Source organism: Sciurus carolinensis, chromosome 7 (genome assembly GCF_902686445.1).
Source record: "Sciurus carolinensis chromosome 7, mSciCar1.2, whole genome shotgun sequence".
Classification (NCBI taxonomy): Eukaryota; Metazoa; Chordata; class Mammalia; order Rodentia; family Sciuridae; genus Sciurus; species Sciurus carolinensis.
The window spans coordinates 96,184,779-96,200,553 of NC_062219.1; positions in this window are offsets into that span (position 1 = coordinate 96,184,779).

Genomic DNA, 15,775 nt, shown 5'->3' on the forward strand with positions numbered 1-15,775 from the left:
AACAGGCCCAGGCTCCAAGAAGCTGCTATAGGATGAGGAGGTTCTGTTGAGCTCCGGGAGCAGTATGCATGTTCCAGAGAGCACTACTCACAGCCTCACTCTCTGCTATGATAGAAACTAATAGCTGAGATCTAGCTGGTGATATTGGTGGAAATGTTGGGCTTACTACCTTAAAAAAAAGTTAAGACTTAACTATTTTAAAGAATGGACAAAAACTTCCAGTACAGAGCTTGGTCTGAAGCTTGCTAAAAATAATGAAATACTTAAGAAGAAATTAGTTGACAGGTAACAAAAAGGAAACTGGGGTTTGAGATAGATGTCTATAGACAAGTGGTAAGGAAACTTTTTCCTTTCTTTTGCTCCAGAACCCATTCAGTGAAATTTAAAATGTTTCAATCAATATTTAAATTTTCCTTATTTAAATGTTAAAGCCTTCCTAGGTCCCATGGTGGTGATAGGGGAAAATACACATATTTTTGGTACTTTATTTACATTGGATGGTAAATAATAAAATTGACACTGAAGATATTAAAATCTGTACATAATGGGAAGTAGCAACAGAAAACTAAAGCTTTGGAAAAAGGCTGGGTGGAGAAGCTGGACAGGCAGGGATGAATGCTCTCAGTTTTTTCACATGTAAACTGGGTGATAATAATACCTTCTTCAGAGAATTGTTTGGGGTTAAATATAATGACACATGCCCATTAAAAGTAAAAGAACAGAAAACAACTGGGCATGGTGGTGCACACCTATAATCCCAGGAAATAGGGAGGCTGAGGCAGGAGGATTGCAAGTTCAAGGCCAGACTCTGCAATTTAGCAAGACCAGCAAGACCTTGTCTCGAAATGAAAAATAAAAAAGGGGTAGTGTTATAACTCTGGTAGAGTGCCCATGGGTTCAATTTCCAGTATCCCTGTCTTCCCCCACCATCCCCAAAAGAACAGAAAACAAGTACTCTGCAAATACTTTAAAAAAATCTGGGATAGTTATATTAATTTCAGAGAGAGTAGATATTATAAGGGGATAAAGAAGGACATTACATAACAATAATGGGGTCAATTTGTGAAGACTGAACAACACTAAATGTATATGTACCTAAGAGTAGATCTTATAAATACTTGAAGCAAAACACTGAAAGAACTGAACAGAGAAATGTGTAAATCCACAACCCCGCTCTCTTAGCAATTAATAGAACAGATAGACAGAAAATAAGTAAGGACATAAATGATTTAAATAACATAAAAATTTAACCTGACCACTAGTTGTAGCTGTACCTCAGTGATAGAAGGCTTACCTAGCATGAGCAAGGCCCTGGCTTGGGGAAAAAAAAAAAAAGAGCAAGAACAAATCTGACCTATTTGATATTTATAGAAAGCTCCATGTAATGCCTGTAGAATACAGACTCTTCTCAGATAGATAACATTTGAGGCCATGACACAAATCTCCATGAATTTGATTGAAATAATATAACACAAACTATGTTTTCTGGCCAAAACAAAATTAAGAGAGAAATCAGTAACAGCAAGATGCATGGAAAAATCTCTAAAATCTCTAAATATTTGAAAATTAAACAATGTATTTTAAATAAAACATGAATCAAAGAAGATATCATAATAAACATTACAAAATATTTTAGATTCAATGAAATAGAAATATATCAAGATTTGTGTTCATGGGCCAAACATCAAACATATATTAAAAAAGGAGAAAGATCTTAATTCAGGATTCAATCTTAAGAAACTAAAACAAAAAAGCAAATTAAGCCCAAAGTAAGCATAAGGAAACAAAACAAAACAAAACCAAAAAACAAAAACCAAAAACAACAAATAAACAAAGAAAAAACAAGAGAAGGAATCAATAAAACAGAAAGTAGGAAAAAAGGAAAAAGAAAGAAATAAAAATTAAGGGAATACAAATAACTTCTTTGCAAAAATCAATAAAACTGATAAATCTGTGGCCAGAATGATGGGGGAGGGAGAGAAGAGATAACATAAAAATATTAGATGCAAAATAAGGGATATCATTATATTATCTATGTGTATTATGAAAAATTTAGTTCTAATAAATGAAAAAATTAGCTGAACTATGCAAATTCCTTTGAAGTCACAGACTACCAACGTTTACTCAAGAAGAGACATAGAAGTCTACTAAAACTCATAGAAGTCACAGTGAAAGATCTTTCCACAAAGATATCTCAGGCCCACAGAGTTTCCCTGGTGACTTCTATCAAACATTTGATTTAAGAAAGAAATACCAATTCCACACAAACTTCTCCAGAAAATAAAAGGGGAGAAAACAAGTCCCTGCTCATTTTTGGAGACCAGCATTACTCTGATGAAGACATTAAAAGAGAGAGGAAAAAGAGAGGAAAAAAAACTTCAATATTTCTCATGAACATAGATGCAAAAATCCTTAACAAAGTATTAGAAAACTGAATTCAGAGATATATAAAAATAAGATGTCATCACCAATTGAGTTTATCCCAGGAATTCATGTTTAGTTTAAAAATTTAAATCCTAGGACGAAATTGATCAAATTATGTCATGTGCATGTATGAACATGTCACAATGAATCCCAATATTATGCATAATTAAAAAATTACACTCATTAAAATAATACACTGTATCAGTAACCTGTATTCTTTATGACCATCAATTTCTTTGCATATTGCTTAATCCACTTAGCTTTCATCTTAAAACATTTTAAAATTTATTTTAATCAATGACTATATCTCAAATAATATTACTCAACTTATATAAAAGGGTGGTGCCCAATCCCTTTGGTTTTTTTTTTTCTTGATTTTGATTTTTTCCTTTCCTAAAACAACTGCTATCAATCCTTTAAGCTGTTTCTTTTGTTATTTATCTTCATGTTTGTAGATAACAATTTACTCCCATTTCCTTAAATTTTGTTTTTTGGTTTTAATGATCAATTACTTTTCCATTAAGGAAGTTGATGATTTAATTTTCTTCCTCAAACTCCTTTTTCACACACATTCAGATAAGATGCTTCTCCATGTCTCACATTCCCTAAAAAGGCTAATATTACTGTTTTTAGTTCAATCAATAATCTGTTTTTGCATAATTAGGGACAGCTAATATTTCATAGCTTACACTTTGCTTATGTTTCTTTTATTTCCTGGATTAGTATCCTTCAGTGTTGTTTGTTTCAGTTGTTTTCTTTTATCCAAACACTAATTCATACTTACATTCCTAGAAATTGAAAAACCTCTGCCTAATAGGTTAACACATCTGATATTCATTTCTCCCCCGTGGGATATTCTTTCTTTCCATCTCTTGATCCAATTTGGATGAGTTGCTTTCCAGGAATTTTAAACAACTGTCATTTTGGATTTCTGTTCACTATTATCTTAGGTATTTCTTTCCATTCCATTCTCTCTTTTCTACTTTTTTCTCTCTTTTTTTTCCCATGTATGTTTTTTCTCCTTTCTTGGGTTGATTCCCTGTTCTCTGTTGTCTTTGTGGATTTGTCCATTTTAAATTTCATAAGTCTCAAAAGTATTTGCAGGTGGAAGTCAAGATAAAAAATGTGAATTCAAAATGCCTTGTAGCTAGATCGAGTTTGGTAAGTTTTCATATATTTGATTCGAAATACTTCAAGAAAGTTGCCTCTTTGGTTCATGTTCAAAATATTTCATCCTCCATAGAACATTTAGCATTCAGTAAATGAAGATGAAGTTATGGGAAATTTAAGTATAAATTAAATGTTAGTTTTTCAAACAAATCTGAATTGCTCATTCTCTGGCACAAAAGTTAAGATATTCATAGCTGGGTGCAGTGGCACATGCTTGCAGTCCCAAGAGACTCAAGAGGATGAGGCAGGAGGATTTCAAGTTTAAAGCCAGCCTCAGCAACTTAGTGAGGCCCTGAGCAACTCAGCGAGACCCTGTCTCTAAATAAAATACAAAATAGGGCTGGGGATGTGACTCAGTGGCTGAGTGCCCCTGAGTTCAATCCAGTTAAGATATTCAGTTGTCCTTTCTGTACATGGTGAGTCTTTTTTTAAGTTTTATTTTTTCTTAGTATGGCAAAAGTTATTTATGACTTTGTGAAATAACAGTGAGATAGTAATGTTCTATATTAGCACAGTGTCTTTTATGCAGGTTTGCCAAGTACTTTATAACCAGAAGAAGAGACTGTTTTGTTCTTAATTTAAAAGCACCTCTTTCAGAAATGAAATATTATTTTATGAGGCACAGCTATACAAAATAATATTTTAAGGAAAGACATATTCCTTTGGGGAATTATGAAAATCAGATGACTATTGCTGACAAAAATTTTCAATAACAACAGCTCAGTTTCCTGTAGAATGGCATCCACATTCTATTGAACAACCTTCTTAGATTTTGTACCTTCAATTATGGATACATGCTATCATTTAATTATCAACAACATACAGCATTCCCACACTTGAGAAAGCATGTACAATTTAACTCAGGGGGTTCCATGAAGACTGACCAAAGGTCGAAGGTATAAATAAATAAAAGTTTTTGACATGAATATTACCAAAATATTTACAGTTTTCAAAGTAATAGAAACCTAAGGTTGTGCCAAGAATATTTTGAAAATTTAAAAAATGAATATAATTTTGACTCTTAAGGCCACTGACACAAATTGCCAGGGAAATAGATTTAGGAATAGTATAAAGATTACATTTACCTGGAGAGTAAATTTTACTAGATCTAACATCTCATCTTAAGTAAGACATTTAAATAAATATTTCATGTACATATTCCTAATGTTTTAAGATTCCAGATGAACTCCAGATGAACATAGAGCCAAGTAAGGTAGCAAAACCAGATCTCCTATTTTGTAGACTGCCATTTAATTCTATATATAGTGACACTGCTTATTTGGCAGTTGGGCCTCTGGCAACCCAGCCCAAGTCTGCACTGAGAACCTGAACATAAACAAAAAAGCCTTGGAGTGGTCACAATAGATGTCAAAAAAGCCAGCACTTTATTTGTGGTAGAGACATGCCAGCCCTCACATTTGGCAGATATTCCATTCCACGACTGTTTATAATAACAGAAAGGTTGCTATCGGCAGGCACACTGACAGCAGTCTACACTACTTTAGAAAGATTTCTAAAAATTAACAAAGATTTCTAAAAATTAACAAAGGTTTCGCAGTTAGCCGCTATTAAATGGAAACGTCATACTTGTTGAACTTCACTTTCTTCAATTACATAGGGTTTTTCTTGGTTCAAATAACATTCTCAATTCATCTCAATTTAAAAATCCAGTTTTAACTGGCAAGTTCAGGACATTTTTAGAAATGTATCAGAACTCAGAGGTGTGGGTGAAAGAGTGCATAATGCCTTATATAACTAATGGCAAATTGAGTCATTCAACATTATTTCACTAGGTGCATATGCTGAGCTAAGTCCTGCTCTAGTAAAGAGATACACTAGTGAACACAATCCTTCACCTTGTAAAACTTACATTGTATTATCACGGAAAGAGGCAGAAAATAAAAGTCAGAAGCCTGAAAGGATTACGGGGTGGCGGGTGGGGAGAGCTGAGTAAGGGTGCCAGATAAGGCTCTGGGGGTGGGTGTGTACCTGTGTGTCTGAGGAATGGTGAGAAGGACTCTTCTCTGGGCAGTGAGGGGAGGCCAGAGCCAGTGAGGTGAGAGGGGAGTGCTGATGGTGTGCGCTTGCAGGCCAGCCTCAGGACTCTTGCTGTTAACTGGAGTGTAAGGAGGAGGAGGCCAAGACACATTTTGACATGACTTGATATACATACCTCAGAAGGATCTTTATGGTCACTGTATGGAAATAAAAGATAATAATAAATAATAATAGAAGGTAATCAGTACATCCCAGTGACTCTGGAGACTGAGACAGGAGGATCTCAAGTTCAAAGCCAGCCTTAGCAACTTAGTGAGGCCCTAAGCAACTCAGTGAGACCCTGTCTTCTAAATAAAATACAAAAAAGGGCTGGGGATGTGATTCAGTGGTTAAGTGCCCTTGAGTTCAATCCCTGGTACTGAAAAAAAGATGGTAACACATTCTTAATTCTTATATGAATCATAGAAATGGGAGTTTCTGTCCTGCACATGAAACTTTTTTAGGGAGCTGGACATGGTGGTGCATGCCTGTAACACCAGCAACTCATGAGGTTGAGGAAGGAGGTTTGCAAGTTCAAGGCCACCACCAGCAAGATAGTGAGATTCTGTCACAAAATGAAAATAAAAAGAGCTGGGGTTGTAGCTCAAGAGTAAAGTGCTCCTGGGTCCAATTCCTAGAACCAAAACAAAAAGAAAAATAAAACAACAATGAAGTTTTCAGGAAAAAAAAATGTCAGGTGTCCAGACCTTATATCGACTCAACTGACTTGAATGAAAGGATCTGGTCTTCTCCTTTCCTCCGGCCTGCCTGTGGTAGACTGGAGAGGGAACTGGGCTCAAGGGTAGTCATTCACAGTACACTAATCCTCCAGGAGGGCCTGGAACAAAGACTCCATCCAAATAGTTTGGGGGTTATTCAAACAGAATCTTCTCATAACTTTAACCAAGAAGAATAGAGTTTATAACAGAAAGAGAAGAGGATGCACAGTTGCAGATAGGTTAATAGTGGAACATTAAAGATTCTTGAAGTTTTCAGGTTCAGGAAGTTGAGCAATGTGAATGGCCTAGTTTGACTCTGTGAGGCCAGTTCTAAATGACTCCTGCTTTTCCTAAGTTACCATGTATGTGTGAATTTATCATTTTCCTCATGGTGTACTACTTCAGGTAAATTGAATAAATGTGTATATCTTACAAATAGAAGAACCTAACAAAGGTTAATTACCAGGGTAACAGGTTTGTGTATTCCATTATACACTGAAAACGATCTGCCCAATCTACATTGTTAATGTGTAGTGTATAAGAACACAGACTTCAGAACCAGCCTGACTGAGTGCAAATGCTGCTCCATCCCTGATCATCTATGTGATCTTGGACAATTAATTAGCCTGACCTTCTGCTTCTACATCTATAAAAAAGAAACAAGAACCTGCAAATGGTGGTGTGCTCCTGTAATACTAGAGACTCTGAAGGCTGAGGCATCAGGATTGCAAGTTTGAGTCTAGACTCAGCAACTTAGTAACTTAGTGCGGTCATCTCAAAATAAAAAATAGAGAAAGGTTAGAGTGTGACTCAGTGACAAAGTGTAACTTGGTGGTAAAGCACTGCTGGGTTTAATCCTCAGCACGCACACACACACATACAAAAAAAAAAAAAAAGAGGAAAAGAGAGAAATAAAACAATACATAAGTGTTTTTAAGAAGATTCAATGGTGAATACAGAATACAGAAAGCTTAGACGATATTTGGTACGCAGTGAAGACCCTGCAGGCATCATCTGGAGATTTGAAACAACAAAAATTTCTAGGTGGCAAAAAATTCTGTAAGTGAATGTTATCATGGTTAACTGCTGATAGTTGGGATTGGTGGTATTTACTAATTTATTAGATTCCTTCAAAATAGAAAATTTCCATATCCCATTGGCAGGTTTCAGAAGTTCTCATCAGATTTTTTTTTTTTTTTTAACTTCAGAGAGGCAGATAAAAAGGGACAAGAGAAACAGGTGAGCTTTTGAGTACCTGCTCTAGGCTGGAAGGACACTGGTGCTAGAGAAAGTGACCCTGACATTCCAGAACTCAGAGTTTACTAGTATAATACACGATCCATGAGAACTTAGAGGAGTATTGTTTGGGAAAGGGGCTATGTTTGACCGTTTCTTTTTCCCTCTAAACTGGTATATGCCAACACCTGGAGTATAGTTGGAAATCAGCAAGTGTTTCTGAATGCATGACTTAATGTTGAATAAATGAAAAGTAAGTAGTCAAAATTTCAAAGTGAGAAGAGAGGCATTAATAAAAGGGCTGTGGAAACAAAGAGGGACTGGTAATAAATTCTGACCAGGGTGTTGAGCCATGTATATGGAGAGGGATGATTCACCAAGTGAACTGGACCTTGAAGAGGAGCAGAGTTTTGACAAATGGTGCAGTGGGGTGGGTCTTAAAGGGAGCGTTTCTAGCAGAAGGAACACCAAAGCATCAGAGATGTGAACGTCCTCTTTAGGCTGGAGAGCAGACAAAAGTTGGATGATGGGAATTAAGAGGATGCCGTGGGGAAAAACTGGCCCAAAGGAAGTGACAGGAGATGTAACTGGAAAGCCCTTTTGGAACCAAAATGTAAAGTGATCTTCTGTCCTGTACTTTGTACATTATTCTGCATGCATGAAATTAAAACAAAAATAGTTTCCGTCTTCTGCCCACTGGTCTGAAAATGTCATCTATTTTATATTTATACCTGTATTGCCATATAATTCTAGTAATTTTTTGTTTGGTGTATCTTGATGCTAAGCTGTTTGTCATATAAATTCTCATGACAGTGATATTTTGTTAAGTAAATCAATATATTGCCTTATTATTCTATCCTGTTTTATGCTTTAGGCCCTAAATTCTGTTTGGTCTGTTATTAATACAGCCACTGTACTTTTTATTTGTATTTGTTTTTATCATTTTAAGTTTTACTTGTTATTAATAACAGTTGATTTTTTGACCCACTTACTTATTGTGATGTTTGGTTTTATTTCTTTTGGCTTTTTTTTTTTTGGTACTGGGATTGAACCTTAAACCCAGGGGTGCTGAGCTACATCCCCAGCTCTTTTTATTTATTTATTTTTCTTTTTGAGATAGTGTCTCATTAAGTTGCTAGGGCCTTGCTAAGTTGCTGAGGCTGACCTCAACTTGTGATCCTCTTCCTTCCACCTCCTGAGTGGCTGGGATTACAGGTATGTGCCACTGTACCTGGTTCTGTTGGATTTTTTTTGAGCTTCATTTTTTTCCTCCTATATGAACTGAGGTTTATTTTGTTCTATTCTTTATTTGGAAATGACATATGTTCTTTTTTTATTCTATTAAATCATCTTTTCAAATCAGCAATTTTTCTTTATTTCTCAAAAGGGAGAATAAAACCATATTCTGACTTCCCCTGATGTAGTGCAAATTTTTTTCCTCTTTTTTAAAATTAAAAGTAATTCTAATTGACACAATAACTGCATATTTATGGGTACAACATGATAATTTGGTACACTAGAACTTATTCTTCCTATCTAATTGTATTTTGGTACCCTCTGTCCAACCTTCATCCTTCCTAGCCTCTAGGAATCACTATTCTTTCTCATTAATAATATCAACCTTTTTGGCTTTCATATATTATGAGAGAGAACACCTGGCATTTACTTTTCTGTGCCTGACTTTTTTATTTAACATAATGTCCTCTGGTTCCATTCATGTTGCCACAAATGACAGGATATTATTCTTTATGGTTGAACAAAATTCTGTCTTGTATATTTTTTTTATCCATTTTCTTTAGCCACATTTTATCTATTCATCTATTGATGGACCCTTGGTTCATTTTGTATCTTGGCTATTACAAATAATGTTGCACTAATCATGGAAGTACAGATATCTCTCTTTGACATACTCATTTTTATTTCTTTTAGTTACATACTCAGCAGTGAGATTGCTGGATGATTTGTTAGTTCTCTTTTTAGTTTTTTGAGGAACATATACACTATTCTCATAAAGACTGTACTTATTACCATTCTATCAACATTGCAAAAGTTCCCCTTCTCTGTATCCTCTCTAGAATTTTTTTGTTTTTGTTTTTTTGGTTATAGCCATTCTAATTAGACTGAGATGATATCTTATATGGTTTTGATTTTCATTTCTCTTATGATTCGTGACATTGAGTACTTTTTGATGACAATTATTTTAATGGCATAACTATATGTTTCACTATAAAAGAGCCCCACAGAATCTATGTTGAACATTTTTTCATGTACTTGTTGGCCATTTGTATATCTTCTTTTGGCTATTTGGGGTCTTTTGCAGTTCCACATAAATTTTAGAATGTTTTTTTCTACTTCTGTAAAGAATGTCATTGTTATTTTTGATGGGGCTTGCACAGAATATAGACTGTCTTGGGTATTATGAGCATTAACAACTTCCTTCCTTCCTTGCTTCCTTCCTGAACTGGGGATTGAACCCAGGGGCACTTTACCATTGAGCTAGATAACAGCCACTTTTATTTTTTATTTTGAGACAGGGTCTTGCTACATTGCTTAGGGCCTTGCTAGGTTGCTGAGGCTGGCTTTGAGTTTGTGATCCTCCTGACTCAGTCTCCCAGATCACTGGGATTATAGGCTTGCTCCACCACACCCAGTTTCTTCAATTTCTTTCATCATTGTTTTATAATCTTCCCTGTAGAATTTTATTGACTATTTCTGCATTCACTAAGATGATCATATGGTTTTTGTTCTTCATTTATTCATGTGGTATGTTTATTAAATCACAAATCGTTAGATAAATCCTATTTGATCATAGTGTATAATATTTTTGATGTGCTTTTTTATTTGGTTTGCTATATTTCATTGTGAATTTTTGCATCTGTCTTTTGTTGTATTTTTTTATGGTTTTGCTATTAAGGTAATACTGGCCTCATAGAATGATGATTATTAATTTTTTTTTTTGCATCATGGATCTTGCTTCTAAGAATTATTTTAGCACTAGCATTGCTTCAAAACAACATTAAGGGTGGGAGGGGAGGGGGGGAAGGGAAAAAATGGCAGAATGAATCAAACAACATTACCCTATGTAGATTTATGATTACACAAATGATATGCCTTTACGCCATGTACAGACAGAGAAACAACATGTATCCCATTTGTTTACAATTTTATAATTAAAAAAAAAAACAAAAAAACAACATTAACAACACTTGCTTGAACCTAATGTACACTTTGTCTAGAGCCTGCTATCTCTCTGACCTCATCTCCCTCAACTGTTCTCCCTGCTCACTGTCTCTAGTCATCCTGGCCTTTTTTCTTATCTCAAATATTGTAGACTTGCTCCTACTTCAGAGGATTTGCTTTTCTCGTTGCCAGGAGATTTCTTCCCCAGAACTTTGTATGGTTGGCTCCTTTCAGCTGACTTACCACAGAGGTCTTTCATGACCCTTTTGGCTGAATCAACTGCCACCCTGCCTGCCCCTTCTCAGGTACTCAATCTCTACCGCTTTACCACACTTGTCTCTCTGTGTGGGTTTACGGCCCTCTGGCCTGATTCTTTTACAGTTGGTTTACTTGCGTGTTTGCTTATTTATTGTCCTTATATTCCCACTAGAATATGCTGTCTATCTGTTTCATCATTTTATCACAGCATTTGGGGCTGTGATTGGCATCTATTCGGCCACTAATATTTGGCACATAAATATTGGTTGAATAAACAAATTCTTGATCTTTTTTTATAAGAATGTGTTCCTATTCTTCAATACTCCATGGAACTAAGCTCAGTGGAGCATATTTGTAATCTCAGTGAGCTGGGAAGTTGAGCAGGAGGATCACAAGTTTTGAGGGCCAGTCTCAGAACTTAGCAAGACTCTCTTAAGTGCTACCATCTGAAAATTAAAAAATAACAAGGCTGTGTGGTACTCAGGGGTAAAGTGCCCTAGTTTAATACCTAGTACCTCAAAACAAACAAACAAACAAACAAACAAACAAACAAACAAACAAAAACTCTATGCTTCCAAGTCTAACGAATGTGCTCTGGGTCCAGGTCAATCATCCCTCTGACTTTCTGTGTTAATCCTGTATATCACTGTCTGGGGAATGGCAGTTCATTGCTTTCTTCCTTTTAATGTCAGGCAGGTCAAGAAAGTTCTCTCTAGGAATGTGACATTTGAACCTGAAAAAAGTAAGGTGTAAATTTTTTGGATTTGCAGGTAAAAGACTTCTTGTGGGTTTCTGGGGGAAGATGCCCCTAGTGAAGGACTCAAGGACACAAGGTAAGCAGTGTGCTGGAGCAGAGTGAGTCAGAGGACAGAGGTTGGTGATGAAGTCAGGAAGTAGGGTGGAGGTACACAGGAAAGGATTTTTTTTTTTTTTTTTAAGATTGACAATGACTCAAAGTAAGAAATGCTTTTTATATTATAACCACACTTACATTCTTAAAACTGAAAAAACTGTTCATGAAAACATATTTTTTCATTTGCTATCCACTCCAATATTTCTATTTTATCCAATTCAATATGAAATATTCAATTCAATTTGACTTGAGTTTTAAGAAGATACTGTGATTTCATAAGCCACAAGTGCACCATAATGCATGATTTGGAAAAATCTTATAGGGCTTTGTTGTCTTTGTGAGCTTTGCAGTTTATTGTAACTCAAATAGGGAATTATTAGAGAATTATAAGCAGAGAAATAACATCATCTAACATATTTCAAAGGAATCACTTTGGCTGCTTTATGGATAATATGCTCTATAGGCAGATAGGTGAGGGACAAAGGGGGAAGCTCAAGTAGTGTTCATTCAGTCCTTGTTGTAACTTTATCACCATTCCTGTGTCTTTCCAAGGTAAAACACGCTTGGAATAACATTGGATTTGTGGGTCAAGTAGGCAGAAAAGAAAGCCTAAGAACTGTAAAACCCTAGGATCTTAGATAGTTGAAATTCTTCCTTTATCACAAATGCTAAAGATAGCTTTATAACAACCAGGTTTAAAGTAGAAGTTTCATAATCAGTGTCTTCAAATGGAATAACACATGTAAAATTTTGGACAGAATTCATGTTCAGTAAACTTCAATTTTCTCTATCCTTAAAGAGTAATGGAATCTTCTCCTGGCTAGACAAGGTTTTTCTGGAACCAAGTCCAGTTCTCTGTAAAACTCATTTAGTTAGTCCCCTTGGTTGGCCTCAGGCTGCATTCCTTGATGCCACAGTTATCTTACAGGATCCCTACTAGCACATCCAGCTTTCTCTAACTGGGATGGCATCTTTGTGGCAGCCAGGACTTTCTCTCCTTGATAAATGTCTAGAGGCACATGGTAACTTTGTCATTGCTTCTGATAGCAGAGAAGCTCTTAATTGTGTACATCTTGCCCTGCACACATGCAGCTAATGAGTGAGAAAACAGTAGTATTTTTAAGGTAAAAAGTTCCTTTGACACCAGTGGCTTGGGAGGCTAAGGCAGGAAGATTGCAAATTCAGAGCCAGCTTCAGCAACTTAGTGAGGCCTTAAGCAACTTAGTGAGACCCTGTCTCAAAATAAACAATATAGAAAGGGCTGGGGATGTGACTCAGTGCTTAAGTACCTCTGGGTTCAATCCCTGGCTCCTCCTCCCTCACAAAAAAGTTACTTTGGCAAAGAGCAGACATCAGAGAAACTCTCTTATGGATGCTCTTTAACCCAGAGTGTGATTGCCTGTTTCCATTTCTTCTCCTAAGTATCTCCCAGCTTTTTTTTTTACCTGGGAGGCTGACTTTATGGATTATACCAATCCCCCTGCCCTCCTTTTCAGGTTGGGTTTGGTTAATTGGAGGCATCTGTGGAGGTGATAATGAGGTGGAAAGGAGTTGTGTATTTATTCCTCCGGTCTAATTTTTCCTGGGTTGTTATTGGTTTTGTCTCTTTGCTAAAGGTCATAGCTCCTGAGAGGCAGTCCACAGTTGCAACTCACAGTTCTTCTCTGTGGGGTCTAGTAACAGTGACTGACCCTTCAGACTTAGGGGTGATAGTGAGACCTAGTTGTTCTTGGTCCTGGGGAGCTGCACCAGCCCTTGTTGGTTTCTCTTAACACTGCTATTCCTTTATAGATAAAAGCTTATATCAAACTCTCTCCAACTGTTCCATTCATTTCCTGCTAGTTTCTTAGATTCACAGGTTTTTCTGCAAGACAAGCTGAATGGGGATGTAGAAAACTTTTTGTACTGAATATATTTAAAGTAGTTTAGATATCAGAGACAATTTTATCTTAAAACAGAAAAAGGAAACTCTCAGACCTATTAGTTTAGCCCCTGGCCATTAATACATGAGGGCCCATGGCCCACATGGACCTAGTCTGAGCAGAACTGGCAGAATTACTTTGAGGAATGAGGACTTTATATGAATCATTAAATGGATGTGTGTGTACTTATCCAAGACTCACAATGATGGGGCAGAAGGACAATTTCCTTATAAAATTCTTTATAAGGAAAATTTCTTTGGCAAAAGTAGTAGTTGGATATGATGAATAAGAGACTTCTAGTTGTGGGACACAGTGAATCCTATTTCAGTGCGAATCACAAATATTTAGTGAGAAAGATTGCTGGTTAGAGGCAGCATGCAATGGTATTTAGCGCACATCTTTTGGCACTAGACTTCCTGGATTCAAATCCTGACTCTGCTATTTACTAGTTGGGACACTTGGGACAAATTTATCTATGCCTCAGTGTCCCCAACTTAAAATGAAAAAAATAGGAACACCAAACTCATAGTATTATTATAAGGAATAAATTAATTCACATAAAGCACTGAAGATAGTGTGTACTGATAACTGTTTCATAACTCTCTTTATTTGTATTATCCCGAAAGTAGACAGGAAATTTCTGAGACAGGGACTGAGTATTCTTGCCTGCAGCAATAACCTTGTTCTCTTTTCTCCCAACCACCTCCCTTCTGAGATGGTGAAATGAGGGTCTGGTGGATGGGCATGTGTTTGTGTATAAGGAGGGGAATGGGAAGATTGCACTGTATGAGAGGAATTCTGAAGATACAAATCTGTAGCTTTATAGGAAACAGATATATCTTCATCTTTTGAGAAAGGGAGAGATATCTTTGCTTCCTAGTGTAAAAAAATTCTGCTTGGGAAAAGGTGGGGAAGTATCCTGAATTTTTACTTTTTAGAGACATTATCTCTAGGGAAAGATAAGTCAAGTATTGCAAGATTTTCAATTCATAGGGACTGGACTGTCCCTATGGCTTGGTCTCATCTTCTAGAAGTGTAAACAACTCTGGGGAGGTAAATCTTTTACTGCCTAATTCAATAATCTTTTGGATTTCAAGGCTGTCCTTCAATCTAAATCCTGGTAAAAATTTCCCAGAAAACCCTAACTACTATACAGAAATATTAAATTAAAATCTTGTGAAAAACCGGAAGTCTTGGAAATTGCATGGTAACTTTAAAGGTTTATTCCTTTCTGGGAGTCGTGTGATGAAATTACTTGCTTTCTCTATACCACATTATCCTGATTCCTTTCTTTTTCTCCCTCCCTCCCTCCTTTTCTTCCTTCCTTCCTTCCTTCCTTTCTTCATTCCTTCCTTTCTTTCTTTCACTACTGGGGATGGAACCCAGAAGCCTCATGCATGCTAGGCAATTGCTCTACCACTGAGCTACATCACAAATTCTTTTATTTTTTTTATTTTGAGACACAGTATCACTGAGTGTCCCTAAATTACTCAGGCTGGTCTCAAACTTGGGATCTTCCAGCCTCAGTCTCCCAAGTAGCAGGGATTATGGGCATGTGCCACCCTGCTGGCATATCCTGTTTCTTAATAAAATTCAAAATTCTGAAAATTTGTTAGAGAATTCAAAATAATTTACAATCACAAATATCACAAATGTAGGATGCCATACTTATGAATTTGACCCTTTCCATAATTGATATAATTTAAATCTTAGGGCAATATCATAAGAATGATACTTAATGTCTGCATTTTTTTTTTTTTTTTTTTTTTGTGGTGCTGGGAATTGAACCCATGGTCTTGTCTTTGCAAGGCAAGCTATATCCCCAGCCCCCAACATCTGCATTTTATAGAGTAGGAAAATAAAGCTCATAGGGATAAAATAACTTGCTGAAGTTTGTATAGGTAGTAAGTAGTAAAGTTAGGATTCCAGCTTGTGTTGGTGGGTCCTTAAAGCTCATACTCTTAACCAATTCAGTT